This window comes from Argopecten irradians, chromosome 1 (assembly GCF_041381155.1).
Source record: "Argopecten irradians isolate NY chromosome 1, Ai_NY, whole genome shotgun sequence".
NCBI classification, from domain to species: Eukaryota; Metazoa; Mollusca; class Bivalvia; order Pectinida; family Pectinidae; genus Argopecten; species Argopecten irradians.
Genome location: NC_091134.1, coordinates 11,944,078 through 11,956,193, shown reverse-complemented (window position 1 = coordinate 11,956,193; position 12,116 = coordinate 11,944,078). Strand labels below are relative to the sequence as shown.

The following is a 12,116-nucleotide window of genomic DNA, read 5'->3' as shown; positions in this document are numbered from 1 at the left end:
GACCTGTAATGGGGCATGTAACAGGCTGTTGGGATAGAAGGGTCTAGAGACCTGTAATGGGGCATGTAACAGGATGAAGATAAAGTAAAGGGTCTAGAGACCTGGGTAATGGGGCAGGCATGAAGGATGTAACAGGCATGATGATAAAGGTGAATGGATGTCTAGAGTACCTGTAATGGGGCATGTAACAGGATGAGATAAAGTAAAGGGTCTAGAGACCGGTGTAATGGGGCATGTAACAGGATGAGATAAGACTAAAGGGTCTAGAGGACTGTAATGGGGCATGTAACAGGATGAGATAAAGTAAAGGTCTAGAGACCGGAGTAATGGGGCATGTAACAGGATGAGATAAAGTAAAGGGTCTAACAGGATGAAGGCTGTAATGTTGGTCATGTAACAGATGAAGGATAAAGTAAAGGGTCTAGAGACCGGATAACTGGGGTCATGTAACAGGATGAGATAAAGTAAGGGTCTAGAGATCCTGTAAAGGGGCATGTAACTGTAAACAGGTCATGATAAAGTAAAGGATGTCTGTAGAGACCCTGTAATGGGGCATGTAACAGATGAGATAAAGTAAAGGGTCTAGAGACCAGGTAATGGGCATATGTAACAGGATGAGATAAAGTAAAGGGTCTAGAGACCTGTAATGGGGCATGTAACCAGGATGTCTATAAAGTAAAGGGTCTAGAGACCGGTAATGGCGGCATGTAACAGATGAGATAAAAGTAAAGGGTCCTAGAGACCTGTAATGGGGCATGTAACAGGATGATATAAGTAAAGTCTGTTGGTCAGGGATCAGGATAATGTGTTGGAATGTACAGGATGAAGATAAAGTCATGTAACGGGTGTCTGTAGAGACCTGTAACAGGATGGGGCATGTAACAGGCTGAGATAAAGTTACGGGTCTGGAGACCTGTAATGGGGCATGTAACAGGGATTGAGATAAAGGTAAAAGGGTCTACGAGATTGTAATGGGGATGTAACAGGGAAGATATAACAGTAAAGGGTCTAGAGGACCTGTAATGGGGCATGTAACAGGCTGAGATAAGTAAGATGTGGATGAAGCGAAACTCATGTCTGTAGGTCATGTAACAGGTGATAAGAAAAGTAGAAGGATGTCTGTTCGGTCCTTGTAAGTGTGTACGTTGATAACATGATTTGAAGGATTACTTATGTCTGTTGGAACTTGTAACATGGTCAATATTCGATAAAGGAGTTGTCTGGAGACCATTGTAATGGGATGTAACAGGATGAAAGGAAAGTATTGGTCTGTCGTGTTGGTGCATCGATATAACAAGGTAGAGAAAAGGAATGAAGACAGATATGGTCTATGTCTGGGGCCTAGTAACTGAGGCATGTATTTAACGAAGGATGTCTCCTGCTTGTTGGTACTATAGGGGGGGGGGGGGTTAGAGACCGGTAAAGGGTTGGTCCATGTAACAGGATGCAGGATGTCTGTTGGACCTGTAACAAGGGTCTAGAGACCGGTTGTCTGTGGTCATGGTACAGGATTGAGATAAGGATAATGTTTATGAGACGGATATCTGTTGGGCTTTTTGTAATACAGGCATGAAATAATGTTTCCTTGTGCTGTCTGGTCATTATAACATGGACGGTAATGGATGTCTGTTGGTCCTGTAAAGGGATGTTGGATGTTCTTGTTGGTCATGTTAAAGGATGTCTAGAGGGATGTAGGATGGTTGGTCATGTAACAGGATGAAGAATAAGTCTGTTGGGCACTCTAGTCAGATCAACAGGTATTGTAGTATGGGACATGTCAACAGGATGTGGATGTCTGTTGGTTATATAACAAGTAGAAGGTTGTCTAGAGACTGTAATGGGGCATTGGTCTGTAACAGGATGAAGGATGTCTGTTGGTCTAGTAAAGGACCTAGTAAGGATGTCTGTTGGTCATGTAACAGGATGAAGGATGTCTGTAAATGTAAAGGGTCTAGAGACCTGTAATGGGGCATGTAACAGTTGAGATAAAAGTAACAGGGTGAAGGACCGGTATTGGGGCATGTAACAGGATGAGGATAAAGTCTAAAGGGTCTTGAGACAGGTTATATGGGTCATGTAACAGGTGAAGCATAAAGGTCTATGTAAGGGACAAATGGGACATGTAACCTGGATGAGGATGTCTGTTGGTCATGTAAAGGATGAAGGATGTCTGTTGGTCATGTAACAGGATGAAGGATGTCTGTTGGTCATGTAACTGATAAAGGATGTCATGTAACAGGATGAAGGATGTCTGTTGGTGTAAGTGAAAAGGGTCTAGAAGGATGTCTGTGGGGTCATGTAACAGGATGAGATAAAGTGGGTCTAGAGACCTGTAATGGGGCATGTAACAGGATGAAGGATGTTGGTCATGTAACAGTATGAAGGGTCTAGAGACCTGTAACAGGATGAAGGATGTAACTGTTGGTCATGTAACAGGATGAAGGATGACCTGTTGGTCATGTAACAGGATGAAGGATGTCTGTTGGTCATGTAACAAAGGATGTCTGTTGGTCATGTAACAGGATGGGGCATGTAACAGGATGAAGATGTCTGTTGGTCATGTAACAGGATGAAGGATGTCTGTTGGATGTAAAGTAAGGATGTCTGTTGGTCATGTAACAGGATGAAGGATGTCTGTTGGTCATGTAAAGGATGAAGGATGTCTGTTGGTCATGTAACAGGATGTCTGATGATGTAAAGTAAAGGGTCTGTTGGTCCTGTAACAGGATGAAGGATGTCTGTTGGATGTAAAAGGGTGAAGGATGTCTGTTGGTCATGTAACAGGATGAAGGATAATGTAAAGGTGAAGATGTCTGTTGGGTCATGTAACAGGGATGAAGGATGTCTGTTGGTCATGTAACAGGATGAATGTAACAGGATGAGAGATGAAGGATGTAATGGGTCATGTAACAGGATGAAGGATGTCTGTTGGTCTGAGACAGGATGTAATGTCTGGGTCATGTAACAGGATGAAGGATGTCTGTTGGTCTGTAGACCTGTAAGGATGTCATGTAACAGGATGAAGGATGTCTGTTGGTCATGTAACAGGATGAAGGATGTCTGTTGGTCATGTAACAGGATGAAGGATGTCTCTGTTGGTCATGTAACAGGATGAAGGATGTCTGTTGGTCATGTAACAGGATGAAGGATGTCTGGGTCATGTAACAGGATGAAGGATCTGTTGGTCATGTAACAGGATGGTCATGTAACAGGATGAAGGATGTCTGTTGGTCATGTAACAGGATGATGATAAAGAAGGTCTGGTCCTGTAACAGGATGAAGGATGTCTGTTGGATGTAACAGGAAAGGATGTCTAGAGACCTGTAATGGTCTGTTGGTCATGTAACAGGGATGAAGGATGTCTAGAGTCATGTAATGGGAGGATGAAGGATGTCTGTTGGTCTGTAACAGGATGAAGGATGGGGCATGTAACAGGATGAGATAAAGATAAAGGTCTGTTGGACCTGTAACAGGATGAAGGGTCTGTAACAGGAACAGATAAAGGGGTCTGAGACCTGTAATGGGGAAGGATGTAACAGGTTGAGTCATGTAACAGGATGAAGGAGTCTGTAATGGTCATGTAACAGGATGAAGGATGTCTGTTGGTCTGTAACAGGTAAGGATGTCATGTAACAGGTGAGATGTCTGTTGGTAACAGGATGAAGGATGTCTGTTGGTCATGTAACACTGGATGTAAGGATGTCTGTTGGTCATGTAACAGGATGATAAAGGTAAAGGGTCTGAAGGAGTCTGTTGGTCATGTAACAGGATGAAGGATGTCTGTTGGTCATGTAACAGGATGAAGGAATGTAACAGGATGAAGGATGTCTGTTGGACCTGTAACAGGGGGCATGATAACTGATGAGATAAAGTAAAGGGAAGGATGTCTGTTGGGCATGTAACAGGATGGAAGGATGTGTCTGTTGGTCATGTAACAGGATAAAGTCTGTTGGTCTAACAGATGAAATGTCTGGGTCATGTAACAGGATGATGAGATAAAGTAAAGGGAGAGAAAGTAAAGGGTCTAGAGACCTGTAATGGTGGCATGTAACTAGAGAGACCTGTAATGGGGCATGTAACACCTGTAGGGGACATGTAACAGGCTGAGATAAAGTAAAGGGTCTTGAGACTGTAATGGGGCATGTAACTGAGATAAAGTAAAGGGTCTGGAGACATAGGCTGAGAAAAAGTAACAGGGTTAAGGATGACCTGTAATGGGGCATGTAACAGGTGAGATAATGGGTCTGGAGCATGTGTAACAGGCTAAGATAAGAGATAAATGTAAAGGATGAGGTAAAGGGTCTAGAGACCTGTAATGGGGCATGTAACAGGATGAGATAAAGTAAAGGGTCTGGAGACCTGTAATGGGGCATGTAACAGGCTGAGATAAAGTAAAGGGTCTGGAGACCTGTAATGGGGCATGTAACAGGCTGAGATAAAGGGCCTAGAGACCTGTAATGGGGCATGTAACAGGATGAGGATAAAGTAAAGGGTCTAGAGACCTGTAATGGGGGCATGTAACAGGATGAGATAAAGTAAAGGTCTAGAGACCTGTAATGGGGGCATGTAACAGGATGAGATAAAGTAAAGGGTCTAGAGACCTGTAATGGGGCATGTAACAGGATGATAATAAAGTAAAGGGTCTAGAGACCTGTAATGGGGCATGTAACAGGATGAGATAAAGTAAAGGGTCTAGAGACCTGTAATGGGGCATGTAACAGGATGAGATAAAGTAAAGGGTCTGGAGACCTGTAATGGGGCATGTAACAGGCTGAGATAAAGTAAAGGGTCTAGAGGGACCTGTAATGGGGCATGTAACAGGATGAGATAAAGTTAAAGGGTATGGTCTAGAGACCTGTAATGGGTCATGTAACAGGATGAGATAAAGTAAAGGGTCTAGAGACCTGGTAATGGGGCATGTAACAGGATGAGATAAAGTAAAGGGTCTAGAGACCTTAAGGGGGCATGTAACAGGATGAGATAAAGTAAAGGGTCTAGGAGACCTGTAATGGGGCATGTAACAGGATGAGATAAAGTAAAGGGTCTAGAGACCTGTAATGGGGCATGTAACAGGATGAGATAAAGTAAAGGGTCTAGAGACCGGTAATGGGGCATGTAACAGGATGAGATAAAGTAAAGGGTCTAGAGACCTGTAATGGGGCATGTAACAGGATGAGATAAAGTAAAGGGTCTAGGAGACTGTAACAGGGGCATGTAACAGGACTGTAGGCTTGGATAAAGCGGTCTAGAGACCTGTGCTAATGGGGCATGTAACAGGATGAGATAAAGTAAAGGGTCTAGAGACCTGTAATGGGGCATGTAACAGGATGAGATAAAGTAAAGGGTTCATAGAGGACCTGTAATGGGGCATGTAACAGGATGAGGATAAAGGGTCCTAGAGACCTGTAATGGGGCATGTAACAGGATGAGATTAAAGTAAAGGGTCTAGAGACCTAAATTGTAACAGGATGAGATAAAGTCTAGAGACCTGTAATGGGGCATGTAACAGGATGAGATAAAGTAGAAGGGTCTAGAGACCCTGTAATGGGGCATGTAACAGGATGAGATAAAAGTAAAGGGTCTGGAACGCTGTAATGGGGCATGTAATAAACAGGATGAGATAAAGTAAAGGGTCTGGAGACTGTAATGGGGCATGTAACAGGATGAGATAAAGTAAAGGGTCTAGGAGACCGGTAATGGGGCATGTAACAGGATGAGATAAAGTAAAGGGTCTAGAGACCTGTAATGGGGCATGTAACAGGATGAGATAAAGTAAAGGGTCTAGAGACCTGTAATGGGGCATGTAACAGGATGAGATAAAGTAAAGGGTCTAGAGACCTGTAATGGGGCATGTAACAGGATGAGATAAAGGGTCTAGAGACCTGTAATGGGGCATGTAACAGGATGAGATAAAGTAAAGGGTCTAGAGACCTGTAATGGGGCATGTAACAGGATGAGATAAAGTAAAGGGTCTAGAGACCTGTAATGGGGCATGTAACAGGATGAGATAAAGTAAAGGGTCTAGAGACCTGTAATGGGGCATGTAACAGGCTGAGATAAAGGGTCTAGAGACCTGTAATGGGGCATGTAACAGGATGAGATAAAGTAAAGGGTCTAGAGACCTGTAATGGGGCATGTAACAGGATGAGATAAAGTAAAGGGTCTAGAGACCTGTAATGGGGCATGTAACAGGATGAGATAAAAGTAAAGGGTCTGGAGAGACCTGTAATGGCGGGCATGTAACAGGATGAGATAAAACCGGGTCTAGAGACCTGTAATGGGGCATGTGTAACAGGATGAGAAAAGTTAAAGGGTCTAGAGACCTGTAAATGGGGCATGTAACAGGATGAGATAAAGTAAAGGGTCTAGAGACCTGTAATGGGGCATGTAACAGGATGAGATAAAGTAAAGGGTCTAGAGACCTGTAATGGGGCATGTAACAGGCTGAGATAAAGGGTCTAGCGAACCTGTAATGGGGCATGTAACAGGATGAGATAAAGTAAAGGGTCTAGAGACCTGTAATGGGGGCATGTAACAGGATGAGATAAAGTAAAGGGTCTAGAGACCTGTAAATGGGGCATGTAAACAGGATGAGATAAAGTAAAGGGTCTAGAGACCTGTAATGGGGCATGTAACAGGATGAGATAAAGTAAAGGGTCTAGAGACCTGTAATGGGGCATGTAACAGGATGAGATAAAGTAAAGGGTCTAGAGACCTGTAATGGGGCATGTAACAGGATGAGATAAAGTAAAGGGTCTAGAGACCGGTAATGGGGCATGTAACAGGATGAGATAAAGTAAAGGGTCTAGAGACCTGTAATGGGGCATGTAACAGGCTTGGATAAAGGGTCTAGCGACCGGTAATGGGGCTGTAACAGGGCTTGAGATAAAGGGGTCTAGAGACCTGTAATGGGGCATGTAACCAGGATGAGATAAAGTAAAGGGTCTAGAGACCGGTAATGGGGCATGTAACAGGATGAGATAAAGTAAAGGGTCTAGAGACCTGTAATGGGGCATGTAACAGGATGAGATAAAGGGTCTAGAGACCTGTAATGGGGCATGTAACAGGATGAGATAAAGGGTCTAGAGACCTGTAATGGGGCATGTAACAGGATGAGATAAAGGGCCTAGAGACTGTAATGGGATGAGATAAAGGCCTGAGATAAAGGCCTTAGAGACCTGTAATGGGAATGTAACAGGCTGAGATAAAGGGCCTAGAGACCTGTAATGGGAATGTAACAGGCTGAGATAAAGGGCCTAAAGACCTGTAATGGGAATGTAACAGGCTGAGATAAAGGGCCTAGAGACCTGTAATGGGAATGTAACAGGCTGAGATAAAGGGCCTAGAGACCTGTAATGGGAATGTAACAGGCTGAGATAAAGGGCCTAGAGACCTGTAAAGAGGCATGTAACAGGATGAGATAAAGGGTTTAAACACTATGGGGCATGTAACATGTTGAAATGAAGTGCCTTGAGATTATGGGGCATGTAACAGGATGAGAAAAGGGGTCTAGAGACTTATAGTGGGGCATTTAACAAGCTGCTGAGAAAAAGGGCTTAAGTGTTAATACGAATAATTTTGGCCTACACGCAAGGTCACGGGGGCCAAAAAACCCACTAAAATATCTAAACAGCATCTTGTCAAGTTATAGAAGTCTTAGACACCTTATATTGGCGGGTAGCATAATATGAAGTGCTATCAAAGTATGAATGATTTGACCTACATTAAAGGTCATAGGGACCAAAGCTAAAATCTTGAAAGAACTTCTTGTTTTGGAATGACTGGAGACCTTATATTGGATATATGTTTGTTAATATGAATGACCTTGACCTTGATGCAAACAACATCTTATGTAGTTGGACGTGTAGCATGCTGAAATAAAAGGTTGCCAATGCAATGTTGGTGAAAAGTCCGTCGACCTAGTTTATCTATGGATCCCTTTACCAGGTCTATGGTTGGAATGGTGACTAAATAGTTTGAAGAAAAAATAACTATTTTCCCTGTGTAATAAAGATCTCTTTGTGTATGGTAAAACTCTTGTTAGTAACGCCGTATCCAGCAGGAGATTTTACAATGAAAATGAAGGCGACTACAATTTATTTACTCATAGAAGTGTATTGTAAGGATATGGTATCAAACGTTACGTTACTTTCTTAATATTTTCTCGACTTTGACATGATATGCATTCTGAAGTATTAATGATGTGCACCAAAACGAGCTATAGTTCTCTTTACTGTAACTAAACAAAGTGCAGTAGACCTGTTAGAGTGATCGATGACTTTCCCAGTCCCTACAGGTAATCATTCTCTCTTAACATTCAGTAATACCCACACCACGTCATTTGTTAATTACTTTAACTGGCTCAGGCGGAAGTAAGGTGCTTAAACAAACGATTTCACTCTACACGCGCCACGAGTGATTTCTTCCGCAAGTCGACGTGCGCTTCAGTTGTTAATAGAATCAGCAAAGTTTATCTCAAAAGAAATGTAAAGCAAGGCGTCACTTCATGATAGTATTGATCAAAGGTTTGAAACAGAAGTATTTTAAACTATGCATCTGTCTATTTTCCCCAAATTCACTACTTCAATTCATTACTTCATCCAATCATGCATTACATTACATTACATTTCATTTCATTACATTGATGAGTTAATGAAATTATGACGTATTAACGTTTCCTTCCTCAATCCCGCATTTATGTATTCATTCATTCAATCAATTGTCACGGTCTTTGATAGAAGAGTGAATTATCGCTAGGAACACGGAAGAAAACCTAAAATATCTGGGGCTGAATGGCACTGAAGCGGACACAGCACTCTGCTATGGAGTCTATGACACTACAAATCATATACATGGTGCACTGATTGAAACGTTCTTTTGTTCATATGAAGCTTCAATACATTGAAGCAACGGGGTTTTGCAAACGGAAGATTTAACTGAAATAGTTTGAGGAAAAAATCGATCAAAGTATATACACTTATATGGACAGTCGTAACAACATAGATAACGTATCCCCTATAGGGTTTAGGGCTATGCTTTGTATCCTCTAGACCCTAGAGTTTAGGGTTATAGAGTGAATCCCAAGGGGTTTAGGACTAGGTTTTAGGGCTTTGATGTGTATCCTTTAGCACCTAGAGTTAAGGGCTATGATGTGTCTCCTCTAGCCCCTAGGGTTAAGGGCTATGTTGTATATCATCTATCTTACAGGGTTTATGGTATGGAGTGTAGCCCCTAACTCCAAGGGTTTAGAGCTACGGAGTGTAGCCCCTAGCGCCTTCGTTTTAGGGTAAGTGAGTGTAGCTCCAAGCTCCTAGCCCCTAGATTTCAGGGTTATGGAGGGTGTCCCCTAGAATGTAGGGCTATGGGGGTGTATCCTCTAGCCAATAATTTTGGGGTTATGGGGTGTATTTCTTAGCCCCTAGGAGTTAAGGGCTATGTTGTACATCCCATAGCTCCTGGATTTTAGGGCTATGAAGTGTATTTCAAAGCCCCTGGAACCAGTCGGATGAGGGAATTTAGATTATTTGGCTGTTGTTTCGGCAATGATCTAATGCTGAGAAAAGACTTCTCCCATAAGGTGATATACATGTAGTAGCATCACACAACTTAACACAAACACATATCTATTGACTTATTTCAGCTTTTTACACATTTTCGTTTGAAAGTTTATCAAAATATATTGTTTTCAAGTCCTGCTAGATTTATGTTGTTTAGTTTGCTTACAAGAAAGACAGAACTTATTTGAGTCTGATCCCGCCTGATAATATATCGGTGTAGTATATATTTATACAATAGATTTTATAGGAAGGGTAAAAAAATTCATCGCAATTGGTATCTTAATAAAAATCAGTACAACATTTCAAATTTATTTTAAGACCTTGCAATATTTGTTTTATGTGAAATGATAAGTATTAGCGGATAAAATGGGGAAAAACATAAAAAAATAGCAGTTCAGAGAAGTTTCTTACTCTAACCTTTGCTGGATAGACTTTACTGTAACTGGGTTTAATATAAATGTAAGAACATTTAAAACTGATTCAATGAAACATACTTAACATCATATCTGACAATCTCCTTGATATCTTTGTCTTCTAGGTAATTTGAATCAGGTTCTACATGTAGTTTATTTGTTTTCAACAATACATTTTATAAAACAAACAAAAAAAAGGTTGAATTATCAATATCACCTAAGTATAATCGGAGAGGTTTCACGCTGATAAAATACCATTTCCTTGATTTCGTGCCTACAACTTTAGGCGAGTTGATGGTACAGTATATTCGATGACAGTGCCATTCAATACTACGCGTGTTTATATTTCTTGAATAGCAGACACTCCATATATGGTAACACCAACTTTGAGGTAAAGTCTTCATCTCTCTGGATTACAGCTTACAATCTGAGTATAAGAAATGTACAATATAAAAGGTCTTATTCATTTTAGCTAGCATGCTCGATATACGTACCTGATATATAGAGAAAGAGTGGGCCTGTAGCGTAGAAAATGTTGTCTATGTTAGGGCTTATTCCATTGGCAAGGCACTTATGAATACAAATAATTCACAATAGAAAAAACTCACTTGAAGCGATGGAAGTGTGATATCAGCATGTACCTTAGTGGTGTGTTTGTATGAAATTACATATCCAGAGAAATCCTCAGTGAGTCCAAACATATAGGCCCATAAACACAATTATGAAAACACAATCGCTGCCAGCGGAACGTTATTAATTGCTTAACACGTGTCTCTCATCATCTCTGCCGAACTGCTGTCTTCGATCGCACACGAAACCGAACCCTTGTCCTGATTGTGTGTTTTGATTGTTTTCAATCATGTAGCAGAATTCCCGCTTCCAATCTTGCATCCCTGCTATATGGGACATCTACACCATGTACCTAGTGCACAACAAGCCGTATACAATATACCAACTATTCAATACTGTGTGCGGAGACTTCCCAGCGCCTTCTCTGTGCCTTGACCACAATACTGACCGCCTTGACCACAATACTGACCAACGTGCTACATGTATGCCGTTAGATGAAGTTTTCATTTATTCGATACATTAGTTGTTTATACTGTGCGTAGCCCCGTGCTGATACCGCTACCGTTCGGCCGATCTATTGCTGACATTCTACAGCAGTATATACAAATACTGGTAAGCATGGTTCGGTGTTCTTGACAATATCATGCGTGTCTGTAGGGACCAGTGAATCATGTTAGAGGTAATATGTATGTGGAGTATTTTAGATATAACTTAAAGATGCTCCACCGCTGACAGAGCACAAACGATACTCATCATTTTGAATGAAACAATAATTGGTGTTTATAACCTTGTAATAATTAATTTTGTTTTTGGTGCATGACGATCAATACTTCGTTCCATATAGCATATGACTAGTGCCACGGATAATAATTATTTTTAATATTTTAATCTTGCCTTAAAAATTTTTTCTAAAATGAGAAGCTCAAACTTTTTGGAACCTTTTCATTTTACATACTCTCTCATTAAATTCATTTCACAAAAAAGTAAAGTTGCCTATTATTATCTCATGCTTGACACAAATGCCTTACCAAGTTTGTTAATGTGCATTGACCTTGAATACTTCGTTCCATATAGCTTATATGACCTATAGTGCCACGGATTTTTTTTATGAATGACCTTGAACGGGGCGTCTACTAATTATTTTTTCCATATATTTTAATCTTGCCTTAAAATGAGAAGCTCAAACTTTTTTGGAACCTTTTCATATCTTTATTTACATACTCTCTCATTAAATTCATTTCACAAAAAAGTAAAGTTGCATTATCTCAATTATACAAATTATTCCCATATAGATGATTTATAATGGTTTTATTATGGTTTCGCATAATTTCTGATCCAATGGTTTTCATAATTCATATAGTATTAGAGTTTACAGACACGAGGTTTGCACACTCTCAGTTTGAGTATTTGTTTTCTGCTTTTATAGCATAATTTGCATTCAGAACATTTAACATTGAATTGTTTTGGTAGACATTGGAGCATGCGTGCAACATGACAGATTCCTAAAGGGAAATCTCAGATCTCTTTCGGATTGTTTCAGGGTGGTTCTTTTATAATAGCATAGGAGGTTTCCTTC

General features: G+C 40.8%; 1 protein-coding gene across 4 annotated transcripts in view; it reads right to left on the bottom strand.

Moving 5' to 3' along the window:
* LOC138317669 (neprilysin-1-like) overlaps positions 1-11,188 on the bottom strand; it is a 66,040-nt gene extending 54,852 nt beyond the window's left edge. For all 4 annotated transcript variants that reach the window (XM_069259497.1, XM_069259487.1, XM_069259523.1 and 1 more), the window contains exon 1: positions 10,465-11,188. The gene's annotated coding sequence lies outside the window, so the exon portion shown is untranslated. The remainder of the gene's footprint in view (positions 1-10,464) is intronic.
* Positions 11,189-12,116: the final 928 nt, after the last annotated feature.